Source organism: Chiloscyllium punctatum, chromosome 49 (assembly GCF_047496795.1).
Source record: "Chiloscyllium punctatum isolate Juve2018m chromosome 49, sChiPun1.3, whole genome shotgun sequence".
In the NCBI taxonomy this organism is placed as follows: domain Eukaryota; kingdom Metazoa; phylum Chordata; class Chondrichthyes; order Orectolobiformes; family Hemiscylliidae; genus Chiloscyllium; species Chiloscyllium punctatum.
The window spans coordinates 6,500,471-6,514,382 of NC_092787.1; the positions used below are offsets into that span (position 1 = coordinate 6,500,471).

General features: G+C 41.7%; 1 protein-coding gene across 7 annotated transcripts in view; it reads right to left on the bottom strand.

The window, feature by feature from the left end:
- strbp (spermatid perinuclear RNA binding protein) overlaps window positions 1-13,912 on the bottom strand; it is a 198,107-nt gene that overhangs the window by 160,603 nt on the left and 23,592 nt on the right. The window contains exon 2 of one of the 7 annotated variants that reach the window (XM_072566325.1): window positions 12,713-12,847. The exons of the other annotated variants lie outside the window; for them this stretch is intronic. The gene's annotated coding sequence lies outside the window, so the exon portion shown is untranslated. The remainder of the gene's footprint in view (window positions 1-12,712; window positions 12,848-13,912) is intronic. 7 annotated transcript variants of the gene reach the window in all.

Sequence of the window (13,912 nt, forward strand, 5' to 3'; positions counted from 1 at the left end):
TGTTAACCTGGGCCAATAAGGAAGACCTGCCTGATCAAGATAAACAGGGGACCCCGGGTGTCCTTGGAGAAGGAGCACGCGGTGCCCACTAACACCCTGGAGTTGTGACTGGCCACTCGGGTGTTTCCTTCCTTTTGGAGATTGGATCAATGTGTGACTGCGTGTACACACGTGCAAGGACTCTCCCTGCTGCTGCCTGGGACTTGCCTTGGGGCCCCTCCCCAGGACCTCCACCACTAAAGAAAAAAAAAATAAAACAGGGGACCCCCCCCCTTCAGAAGAAAAAAATAAACAGGGGACCCAGCACTACCACAATTAGGCAGTAGTGTGGCAAAAGAAGAAGGAAAAAAAAGGGGGACCCAGGATTTGAGGTTCCTCATTTCCCTGAAAACTGGTTGGACAGTAGAGTTTGGGGCCTGGCTTTGCTGCTCCTCTCCCTTGTAAAATTGCTTTTTCTCTGTATACAGCTGTTAATGTTAATTGTTTTGTAAACTGTAAGTTGTTTAATAAAATAAAAAAAATAAACAGGGGACCCCTCTGGAGAAGGAGCACGCGGTGTCCACTAACACCTTTGAACTGTTCAGGGAGAGGTGGGCGCCGCAGGGAGTGGAGTGCATTATTTCCCCCTCCAACTCTATTTTGATTTAGTCCCTACCCTCCCCTTCACTGTTTGATCACGCAGCATTGTCCTTTGATGTGAAGGGCACTGCCTGTCACTGGCCACTTGGGTGTTTCTTTTTCTTTTTGGTGGTGGAAACTGAATAAAGGTTCGTGCACCTCTTGTCTTTCACTGTGTCTCACACCTGCGCGCGCGCACACACACACACACAGACACACACACAGGGGAAAAAATAAGCACTACTGCAGTTAGGCAATAGTGTGGGGGTTTAAAAGAAAAAAAAACATTAAAAAAATGAACAGGGGCCCCCAACTGCTTGTTCTGTGGTGCTGTGGAGTGCATGGGCAATGTATATATTGGGTGTGGGCACTTGCACTTCCTTTTTGATTTCCTTAAAAACCTTCTTCTGTTTTTGGCTGCACTTCAGTCCCACGCTCCTAATCTTTAGGCACTCTGATTACCCTCCCTCCTCCACACAAAGTACCTCTACACGCGAGTCTGCTCCTAGGCCTGACCAAACTGGCCACAAACAGGTCCAGGCAGCAGGCTGTAGATGGGGTCATTGTGGCCGATTGCCTACCCCTCTTCTATGGATATGTCAGAGCCTGGGTGTCTCTGGAGAAGAAGCGCGCGGTGTCCACCAACACCCTTGAGATTTTCAGGGAAAGGAGCGCACTGCAGAGAGTGGAGTACATTATTTCCTCATCCAACTCTACTTTGATTTGATCCCTGCCCTCCCCTTCGCTGTTTGACCACGCAGCATTGCCCTTTGATGTGAAGGGCACTGCTTGTCACTGGTCACCTGATACTTCCTTTCTTCCTGGTGATGGAAATTGAATAAAGATTTGTACACCTGTTGTCTTTCACTGTGTCTCACAGCTGCACATACACACACACCATGGGTCCTGGGGAAAATATAAGCACTACTGCAGTTAGGTGGGGAGGAAGAGGAGAAAAAAAATATATTTAAAAAAACAGGAGATTTAGAGTCTCTTCACTTTAGGGCACTGATTCTCTGCTGGCTGGTGCTTTATTCAGTGCGTTACTGTTGGTTTCTGCTTCTTTTTTAGGGGATACCCGACTCCAGAACTGGCTGCATTATTTAGCCAGTTTGTTAACTGGTATTGCTTTTTTATTGAGGACTGATTTCTAAACTGCCTGATCCACACAGTCAATGTGTTTCAGGTGTAATTCAGTTCTCATTAGGAAACAGTTGTTTCACTTTGTGTTCTTCTTTTCTCTTTTACATTGAGAAAAGGACAATGTTGATTTTGTGGCAGGGCTTAGCCCTTGGACTCTAGTTTTCTTTGTATCTTCATTGTTTTTTTGGTGTTTGGACTAAGCCCTTGTGAGAAAATACATCTTACCAGATGAGCTGTTCCTGTGGGAAGGCCTGGCCCTGGGGCTGGGCCTCTGTAAAGACTGAACACCTGTGTGTGTATGCTGGGAGGTGAGCACTTGCTGCATCCTGGAGTTTGAGAGTAGACCCTGCCTTCGGAGCGGACCAAACACCCCTGAGAGTTAACTGTACCTTTACAATGTACTGTGTTCCAGTGAGTGGGCCTGTTTCTAAGGATGGGCAGGATTCTATGGAGACTGAACATCTGTGTGCTGTGGGGTATACATTTGCTGCCTTCAGGATTGGACTCTGCTCTCGGTTGTGGACTCTTTTTAGCAACGGACTCTGCGGTTTGGAGTGGACTCCATTTCTGACAAGGCACTTTGTATACTGGAGTGGACTCTGATCCTGACAATGGATTTCACATTTTGAAGAGAACTGAATATGGTAATGGACTCTGTACCAGAAAGGAAAGCAGGACGGGCTGTCCTAGAGGTGGCCAGAAGTTGTGTCAGGGTGGTCTGCCTTTACAGTGGATGGAACGTGGGAGGGATGGGTGGTTTACTGGGTTGCTTGGAGGCGGGGGGGGGGGGGGGTCTGTATTTTATGCACTCTTTTTTGTAATTGGACTGTCTTATGTACAAGTCATTGGTTACTGTTTTGTGACTGAAAGTGGGATGTGAGGTTTGTCCTCATTTCCCTGAAAACTGGTTGAACGGTAGGGTTTGGGGCGTAGCTTTGCTGCTCCTCTCCCTTGTAAAATTGCTGTCTCTTTGTATACAGCTGTTAATGCTAACTGTTTTTTGTAAATTGTGTACTGTTTAATGAAATTTAAAAAAAATAAACAGGAAACCCCAAGTGCTTGTTCTGTGGTGCTGTGGAGTCCAGGGACCATGTATATACGGGACGTGGGTGTTTGCACTCCCTTTTTGATTTTCTAAAGCACCTTCTTCTGTTTTTGGTTGCACTTCAGTCCCACGCTCCGGATCTTTGGACACCCGGTACGGAGACGGAAGGGCAGATCTGAGGACCTCCTCGTGGGTCTGGTCAAACTGGCCATAAAAAGGTCCAAACAGTGGGCCGTGGAGGGGGTCATTTGGGCTGATTGTCTGCACCTCTTCCACAGCAACATACGAGCCCAGGAGCATGCGGTGTCTACCAGCTTCCTTGAGCTGTTCAGGGAGAGGTGGGCAGCGCAGGGAGTGGAGTGCTTTATTCCCCCCTCCAACTCTATTTTAATTTAATCCCTACCATTCCTTTCACTTTTTTGATCACATAGCATTGCCCTTTGTTAAGAAGGACATTGCTTGTCACTGGCCACCCTGATGTTTTCCTTTCTTCCTGGTGGTGGAAACCGAATAAAGAAACAAATATAAACAGGGATTTAGAATCGCCTCAGTTCAGGGGACTGACTCTGTGCTGGCTGGGCCACAGTCAGGATGTTACTGCTGCTGTTGGTTTCTGATTTTTTTGGGAGAACCGGATTCCTAAACTGGCTGGTTTACAAAGCCAGTTTTGTTAACTGGTATTTCTTTCTGAAAACAAAAATGAGAAAATATATAAACAGGAAGTTTAGAATCTCCTCAGTTCAGGGGATTAACTCTGGGCTGACTGCACACAAGTAAATAAAAGGTGACTTAGTGACAGGATACTGGCCCCTGTGCAGTTATTTCACATTGGAATCCATTTGGTTCTATTCCAAAAGTTGAATTTTTTCACCATAACCAGAGAAGGGAGTTTAACATATTCAACATTGTTCGTTCCCTTTGCATAATTTGTGCCATTGCCTAACTAGCATAAAATGACACCATAAACCAGTCACACCAGTTAAACAAGAATTGACCTATTTTCTCACATACCAGTGTTTCCCTCCTCGATCACAAACTAGTTTCAATGTGCTCCAGAATTACAAATTCAGTTCTATCCCATACCATGTTTAGTTTATCCATCTGTCCTCATTAAATCAATAGATTTGAGCTTTTAAGCAAATATGAATTCTCTTTCAAACCTATAATTTTCTCACGTATCAACTTAATTCAAAAAATGGATCAAGTCACAGATTCTTCCCAACATTTTAGAAGAGTTACAATTTTCAAATGAGTACTGAATTAAAACTAAAATGTCAGTTTCTCATGAATTTCAACAATATCTCATCAACAGTGAAACCAAAAGCACATGTTGTAGGCGAAATAAAAATGCATTCTATTAATGGAATCTTCCCATTCTATTAGATTGGAGGGCCAGGCAAGTACCAGTAAAAAGTTGACGAGTCCAATACTGCCCAACCTTGGACCAGTTTCCAGGCATGTGTTGCCACAGGATTTGGTAATCCCTTCAATAGAGATGGGGAGCTGGAGAATCGACATTTCAGGCACAAGCCCTTCATCAGGGTTCCTGATGAATGCCTTATGCCCAAAACGTTTATTCTCCTGCTCCGCTGTGCTTTTCCAGCACCAGACTCTCGACTCTGATCTCCAGTATCTGCAATCCTCATTTTCTCTTCTTCAATAAAGATGGTCAATTAGTGCAAACAAAGCCACACTTAAAGGGCCATTTTTCCACACCAGGTGAATCTTATTTGTCAGAGTACGGAATCTGTTAGTGACTTGGAAATATTCTCTCAGACGAAAGTTGGAGCACTGTCGGAGCCGGCTACGCTTGCCCCATGGCAGAAACACAGGGGTCCTCTGTCAAAGAAGTAGCCAGACCCTGTCACATCTCTGCTCCACTTGGCATTTCTCGTGAGCTGGCCTCCATATTTACCACTTGCTGGTGACCATATATTTGAGATGTGTTGGCTCAGCATCCACAGAAGTTCCCAACACTGCAGAAAAAAATCAGTTCTACACCTTCAACTAATGGTATGCAACATAGCAGTAAATTTATGGCTGAGTGAAAAACTTGTAAGCTTCAAATTTATAACGACCGGCTAAAGATAAACATGTGCTATACAATACCTATAAGCATCTCGCTTACTCCTCTGCCAATATAGAATAAAATACGTATTTCTGTCTCGGTCAGTGAACTGGCAGGAATATATCACAGTTTATACTTGCTAGATAACACTCCAGATAACTAGTTTTGCTTGGGCTTTTGATGCTACGATAAATGCTGCCTTGACATCAAGGCCAATCATCCTCACGTACCCTTAAGTGCAACTTTTTCTTCCACGTTTGGACAATGACTATCATGAGATAAGCAGCCAAGGGGTCTGATGGTACCCAGAATCCATATTGCTGGGGGCCTCAGAAGGAAGAGACAGACTGTCCACTTTGCACATTGCTGAGTATATTTGCAAATGTTTCAGCCTTTAGTAGACTCCCTCATTGTTGAGGATGGGGATGTCGGAGGATCATTCTCTCCCAGGGTGTCGTTTAATCTAACTCTACAGATCTGTCATTCCACTTTTGATTTGTAGAGCTCAGATTGAACCAACTGGTTGTCTACAGCATGCTGCTAATGCATGTCTGACCTGCATTTTGTTGTTTTTAGTTTCACCAGGTAAACCAACTTGGTGCTAATGCTAGTATGGGGGAATATACCAGGTCATGACTTTACTGATTGTAGTTGAACACTACTGCTGCTGTCACAAGGCACCACAATGCCTCATGGATGATCACTCTTCAACTACTAGATGTTTGAAGTCCATCACATTCAGTACAGTGGCAGTGCCAAAAAACACAATGAAGAGTACACATGAACTGTGCAGTTATAGCTGGGGGCAGGGAAATTATGATGCGGTGAGGCACGACTTAGGATGCGTGGATTGGAAAAATAGGCTTCAAGGGAAGAACACAAATGATATGTGGAGATTGTTCAAGGAACAGCTAATGGGTGTCCTTGATAAGTATGTACCAGTCAGACAGGGAGTAAAGGGTCTTGTGAGGGAGCTGTGGTTTAACAAGGAATTGGAATCCCTTGTGAAAGGGAAGAGGGCGGCCTATGAAAAGAGGAGGCGTGAAGGTTCAGTTGGGGCGATTGAGAGTTATAAGGTAGCCAGGAAGGATCTAAAGAGAGCTAAGAGCAGCGAGAAGGGGACATGAAAAGTCCTTAGTTGGTAGGATTAGGGAAAACCCAAAGGCTTTCTATAGGTATGTCAGGAAGAAAAGGATGACTAGGGTAGGTATCGGTCCAGTCAAGGATAGTAGTGGGAAGTTGTGTGTGGAGGCGGAGGAGATTGGTGAGACACTAAATCAATACTTTTCGTCAGTATTCACTCAGGAACAGGACATTGTTGCCGATGTGAATACTGAGTCACAATTAATTAGAATGGACGGCTTTGAGGTATGTCGGGAAGAGGTGTTGAAAATTCTGGAAAGGATGAAAATAGATAAGTCCCCTGGGCCTGATGGCATTTATCCTAGGATCCTCTGGGAAGCTAGGGAGGAAATAGCAGAGCCATTGGCCTTGATTTTTATGTCGTCGTTGTCTACGGGAATAGTGCCAGAAGACTGGAAGATAGCGAATGTGGTACCCTTGTTCAAGAAGGGGAGCAGGGATTGCCCGAGTAACCACAGACCAGTGAGTCTTACTTCTGTTGTGGGCAAAGTCTTAGAGAGAATTGTAAGGGATAGGATTTATGAACATCTGGATAGGAATAATGTGATCAAGGATAGTCAGCATGGTTTTGTGAAGGGCAGGTCGTGCCTCACAAACCTTATTGAATTCTTTGAGAAGGTGACCAAGGAAGTGGATGAGGGTAAAGCAGTAGTTGTGGTGTATATGGATTTTAGCAAGGCGTTTGATAAGGTACCCCATGGCAGGCTAATGCAAAAACTACGGAGGTATGGCATTGAGGGTGCATTAGAGGTTTGGATTAGGAATTGGCTGGCTGGAAGGAGACAGAGGGTAGTAGTTGATGGTATAGGTTCATCTTGGAGCGCAGTTACTAGCGGTGTTGGTAGGAGTAACAAGAAGATGGATTACTGGGCTAATGGTAGACTACTTGGTAGTGTGGATGAGCAGAGGGATCTTGGTGTCCATGTACACAGATCTTTGAAAGTTGCCACCCAGGTAAATAGTGCTGTGAAGAAGGCATATGGTGTACTGGGCTTTATTGGTAGAGGAATTGAGGTCCGGAGTCCTGAGATCATGTTGCAGTTGTATTAGACTCTGGTGCGGCCTCATCTGGAGTATTGTGTGCAGTTTTGGTCGCCATATTATAGGAAGGATGTGGAGGCATTGGAACGAGTGCAGAGGAGGTTTACCAGGACGTTGCCTGGCATGGTAGGAAGATCGTATGAGGAAAGGCTGAGGCACTTGGGGCTTTTCTCATTGGAGAAAAGAAGGTTTAGGGGTGACTTGATAGAGGTGTACAAGATGATTAGGGGTTTAGATAGGGTTGACAGTGAGAACCTTTTTCCGCTAATGAAGTCAGCTGTTACTAGGGGACACAGCTTTAAATTAAGGGGTGGTAGGTATAGGACAGATGTTAGGGGTAGATATTTTACTCAGCGGGTTGAGTTCATGGAATGCTCTGCCAGTAGCAGTGGTGGACTCTCCCTCTTTATGGTCATTTAAGCGAGCATTGGACAAGCATATGGAGGTTATTGGGCTAATGTAGGTTAGGTAGGCTTCAGTCGGCGCAACATCGAGGGCCGAAGGGCCTGTACTGCGCTGTATTTTTCTATGTTCTATGTTCTATGTTCTAACAATTCAGTCACAGACAGATGCATCTACTGCAAGTAGATATATTTCCTCTCCACTTGTTGTTCACTTCATCACTTGCTACAGCCAATCTAACAGCTGTGTCCTTTTAGCTGTGTCCTTTTAGACATAACCACTATTAAACCACTCTTGGTGAAGAACCGTTGAAGTCTCTCATCCAGAGCATATTTATGCCTGCATCATGTTTAAATGCTTCTTTTCAATTAGTGTTCAACTTCATGGGGTCAGAATTCAATGTTGGCAACTCTCAAAATACCTCCCTCCAGAGTGTATACTACGGTGCTACCATCTCTGGTGAAGACAGTGCTATTGGTGTTTAGGACATTATCTATAAGGTACGATTCCATAAAATCTAGGAGCAAAAGTAGGCAATTAATCCCCTTGAGTCTGCTATACCATTCAACACAATCATGGTTGATTCCACCTCAGCCTCAACTCCACTTTGCTGCTCACTCTCCCTAAACCATCAATCCAATACGAATTAAAATCTGCCTGTCTATCTCCACTTCAAATTTACTCAATCACCTAGCATCCACTCCACTTTGGAGTAGTGAATTCCACAGATTCACAAACCTAACAGAAATAATTTCTCATCTGTTTTATCCTAAAGCTAAGGCCTCTCATTCTAGATTGTCCGACTAGGGAAAACATCCTTTCAAAGTCTACTTTGCCAATCCCATTTAGCATCTTACACAACTAAATGAAATTTTATTCTTCTTTACAGGTCTAAATTGCTCAAGCTCTCCATAAGACAAACTCATCTCTGGAATCAAACTAGTGAACCTCCTCTGAACTGCCTTCAACTGCTTCAAGTAAAAGGGAGAACAATTATATATTATACTCCAGATGAAATTTGATATTGCCTTGTGCAGATGCAGCAACACCTTTCCTATTTTTAATATTTCATTCCTTTAGTAAAAAATGCAAAAATTCTTTTTACCTTCTGTTACCTGTTGCACCTGCATACAGGTTTCTGCAATTCATGCACAAGGACACCCAGATCTCCCTGCATGAAGGACTCTGACGTTTCTCTCCATTTTAGGTAATAAATTGCCTCTGTTCTCCCGACCAAAATGGATAACTTGCCACTTATCAACATTAAACTCCATCTGTCACGTTTTGGTCCATTCACCTGACCCATCCATATCCGAATACAAATTTATTATTTCTTTAATGCAACCTACTTCCCAACCTATTTTAGTGTGATCTGCAAATCTTGCTGCAGTATTTCCTAATCCTTCAAAATAAAATTAATATGGATTGTAAAATGGCTGGTTCACCACCAACTCTTCCCACCCCCCCGCCCCCCCACCTCCAACTTACAATCTTTTTTTCTCTTGCAAATATATTTTAGTTGGGAGTTATTGAACATCTTCAACATCTGCCACTTTTAGTCTTCCTGCCCAGCCTAGGACCAAATCTGTCCTCATGCCCATGTATTTACCTTTGTTTAACTCCAGAATGATAGTGTGGGACTCCAATTTCTCAGTCCCTAAACTGAATTTGAAACTCGAGCATGCTAATGGTCACTCTTCCCTGAAGGATTCTTTACTAAAACGTCATCAATTAATCATTTCAAAATACTAAGTACCCTTAAATATTTAATTGTCAAATGTAGTCTTGCTGCAACCTTACTCAATACGGAATCCAGAAATCGTGCACTCCCTGGTTGGCTCACCACTACATGGCCCCAAGAAATAATCTCTAATACATTCAAATGAATTCTTCCTCGAGGCCACCCTTTCCAATTTCATTATTGCATATCACTCAATTATTGCTGTATCTTTCTTACAAGCCCACAATATTTCCTGGTTTATATGACCCCACTGCGAATTATGACTACCATTTGAGGGATGAGTGTGTGGTGCTGGAAAAGCACAGTTGGTCAGGCAGCATCCAAGGAGCTGATGAAGGGCTTATGCCCAAAATGTCAATTCTCCTGCTCCTCAGATGCTGCCTGCCCTGCTCTGCTTTTCCAGCACCACATTCCTACTCTGATCTCCCGCAAATGCAGTCCTCACTTTCTCCTACCATTTGAGGATGTATAGATTATCCCCAGAGACTATTTATTTATACACGGACTGATCCTATATCATTTCTCACTTTAGCACTTATTTCTTCCTTTACAAACAAAGCTATACCACCCCATAGTCTTGCTGCAACCACAACTCAGGAGCTACCACAAAATAATATCCATTCATCTCGATTTTCACTGTTAACTCACCAAATTTCAAATGTTTTCTTTTCCCTTCTCTTTTTTCATTTTTTGCCTCTTTTATTTTACTTACCTCTTGTTGAAGAGCTTGGTCGTGGTGACGGCAAGTGAGCCTAGCGTGGATTCATGCCTGTGGTGGCAGACGCAGCTTTGGGTTCCTGGAAGCTTCTCCATCTACATGGCAATCCTAATACTAACTCATAGCTGCTGCAGCAGTGGCGCATTTGGGTTTCCCATGGCATCTACGTCCATCACAGATTCATGCATGTTTTTGGGCCCAGTACGAGCCTTGGTGACATTGACAGCGTCTGCATCGGCAGGGTTGGCAAAGCAGACTCATGGTGGCAGGGGACTTTACTTTTGGCTACTCCAGCACACTTCGGCATCAGTGGCATCTGCACTGGTGAGGTACAGCGAGGACTCATGATGGCAATTGCGGTAGAGGCAAGATGGCACCAAAGCATGGCATCTTTTATTCCAGGACAGCAGGGTGGCGAAAGTGACTTATATCTGGCCACTGGGGCCATAACTGAGCACTTAACAAAAAGGACTGTAAAGTTGAACACTTCCTTTATTTTTTAAATTTTATGTTTGGTTTATTTTTCTGTGTTTTAAGATGGCGCTGGAGAGAGGTGGCACTCCACAACACTTTTCACTGTATTTTGTGACAAGATACACGTGCCAATACATAAATCAAATCAAATTTTCCTGCTATAGAAGATTAGGGAAACGCTTGCTTGATTGGTCTGCGGGATAGCTCTCCCAATTTCTGCATTAACCACAAGATGGGCTACCCAGTTTAATTCATTTATTAGACAGCAAATGCTCAACACAATTGCCATAGCAAATCACTTAGTAACAGTTAACCACATTATGATGGATCTGGATTCATACAGGGAAAGAAATCTGTTGCTCTTAGAAATGTTTAACCTTTCAAGTGAGGAGAAAGAAGTGCAAGTTAAAATAATTCAACTTCCCCAGAATAATTTGTTTAAAAGAGTCAGGAGTAAGTCAAGCATCACTAATTCTTCTTTGTTGATTTGGCAATTTTTACTGCAGTTTCTTCTCTCAGTTATTCAATATTCACTGATAACATGCACTATTAACGTTATTTCTTAAACATTCCATAAATATTTCTTACACCGTATGCCAGAGGATTCATACTAAAACAAATGCCATGTGATGATTTTAGCAAAGTGCAACAGAAAGATAAATAAAAGGGAATCAAAGATTATATTCATACCATCCAAGGTATACCACCTAAGGTGTCTGGAAAAGCTGCCATTGTTGGAGACTGTAGTAATGACTTGATTCGTAAAAGTGGAAACAAATGAATGTAATCCAAGATAGGAGGAACAAAGTTTAACAACAGGAACTAAATTTTAGTTTCCTTAGTTCTTACTCATTAACTTAGTGTGCAAACCCCACCCAGAGTACCTCTTGGACTACTAAACAGGGTGGCTTAATTTTCGCCATACACTTTTGTGTCATTATCTATTGCCAGCAAATATACTGTGATAGTTACCTTGGCAACCAATAATTGACGTTCTCAAAAAAAATTTTAAACTGAAGCTTCCATACAACAGGTTACGACACATGAATAATTTGAAATGGAGCATAATTATATTTTTTTAAAAATACTTAGTAGTTGGATAATTAAATTGAATAGAAGCGGTTTTAAATAATCAAACTCTCTGGTATTGAAAACTGACAGAGTCACCTTAGCAGGTTTTCAAGTATAACATTTCAAACACGATTCAAGGAGGCATTATATATCTCAAATTCCATATTAACATAGCCCAAGAGTGTACTGAATATCGCAATGAAGTACCTACCACTAGTTCAAAGACTTGTGCTTTACAGCTAATAGCTACCAGCTAAATAGCTAAAACACTATTTAATCAAGCATTAATTATGCATATATAGCCATAGACTATATATATAGTTCAGCAATAACTAATTTGTGTTCATTTGTCTGTTGCACATGTAATCGATTTACAAAGCAATTATATTGTCAAACCACTTGACCATTAAAAAAATTATATAATTCAATTGAGAGATTCAAATACTATAATGATCGCTTAGGAGATTTTAATCCCGTGTGCACAGTTAAAAATTGTATTGACAAAACAGTGAAGATTAATAATAACTACAAAACCTTTAATTATATATCTAGAAAAGATGAGTGCAAATTATTTATTGTAATAAAGTTTAGCAAAACTCCTACAGATTAGCATAAAGATGAAAAGCTTAATCACACATTTTATATACTTGTCAATTTTATCAGAATCCATAAGAAAGCTTCACCTTCAGGGAAGAAAATTCAAAAAAATGGTACTGCAAGCAAGATTATTGTTTGGCTAAGATCAACTTTGATCAAACAGTAAGATAATTCAGAACCAACCAACAAATTAAATCCACTGACACAAAGTAAAAAGCAAATTATAAAGATTTTCTTACTAGAAAGTTCGTCACCACATTGGTTAGCATCCACAAACATTTGTCTGTTCTGTCTCATTGGTATCCGTACATTCACATTGGTGTGGATGGAATGGATTTTTAATCGTGGGACATTGGCAGCACCAGCACTGGGATAGAATAGAGCCAGATTGTTTATTGGGTAGGGGGGAAAACGGTGCATGGAAGTTTTGCATGGCAGTTATTTCAATAACGATCCCAGAATGGGACAGGAAGAAACAGAGTATATAAATATAGAAAAGCAGGGGAAATGATGACAGCATGAGCGCCTCTTCAACCGATTTGCAAGTGCTCTTAACACCATCCAGTGATACATGTCACCATCTCAGTACATATCCAACCGACTGTAAGGTCAAAAACACCAACCATCGGCTGAAAAACAAGGCCTACTTACACTGAAGTACTCACACCTCATCACTTAAGTCTGGAAGGAAACAAGCATGCCAGGTGATCTCAGGAACACTGTAAATGAGACCATGTTCAAGAAAGGAAATCGAGCTGACTGTGGAAATTAGTGGGACTTCCCTGTCTGTCAAGGAAAAAGACATCGCGAAAATCAGTCATTGGCAAATTGCCCATTATGCCAGAATTTTTGCTACTGTCACAAGTCTAGCTCTTAGCTGTAGCCATCCCTAGAATGTGTTATTGTACAAAGACTACATTCTGGTAACTAGGAATACAAAATATACAATGGAAATATTTCTGAGATTGCCCCATACATGCAGACTCTCAGCAACAGCTGTGGTAAGAGTCAAACAAGAGGCTTACAATAGACTGTGGCAACAGTCAAAACTCTTACAAATTTCCACACTTCTCACTAACTTTTTAATGGCTTTACATTAATCTCCAGTAATTATACCACATCTTTTAACCTGGTTAGTAGAGTTAATAAGTAGACCATATAATTCTAAACATTTTTTGGGTCTGAATTATTTTGACCACGAGGCAATTATTACCTACCTAAAACTCCGAGCAACATTAAAGTTCTGTCAAGAGAATTTAATAATCTTCTGACTGAAAACTACAGATCCACTGACTTCACAAATAACTGTCTTATCATTTTCCATTTGCACATTCATTTTTCCTAGAAGATTGACTCCGCAGTAGAGGCATTCCATTAGCAACTCCAATATGTTAGCACTTATAAAATGACTTACTACAGCTATTTTACATTAGAATTATGATTCTAGAGACCTCACTGTATTGTCATCAAGCCGAAGACAAACAGCACTTTTATATTCCTTAATTTTGCACTGATCCTTAGTACTTTTTCAGTCAAGCCAACACGTTAACTGGTTTGCTCCATAAAATGTTGAAGCGTCAATACAACCTAGCACTGTATAGTTAAAAAGTGTCTTCAATCAAAACCCATTATGATCATTATTTATTCAGATTAACCATCACACTCAGAATTCACTGCATTCTGTTTCAGTTCAAAGATCCACTTTGAGCAGTTCATCAGATAAATGTTCCTTCAGACCAAAGCTGACAACTACTAACTATTATTTGCACGGTTCCAGAATTCATACACCAATTACTGAAGTTCCAATTCTGTCTTCTGTTGAAATAGCCAGATTTTCTAAAAAGGCACTTC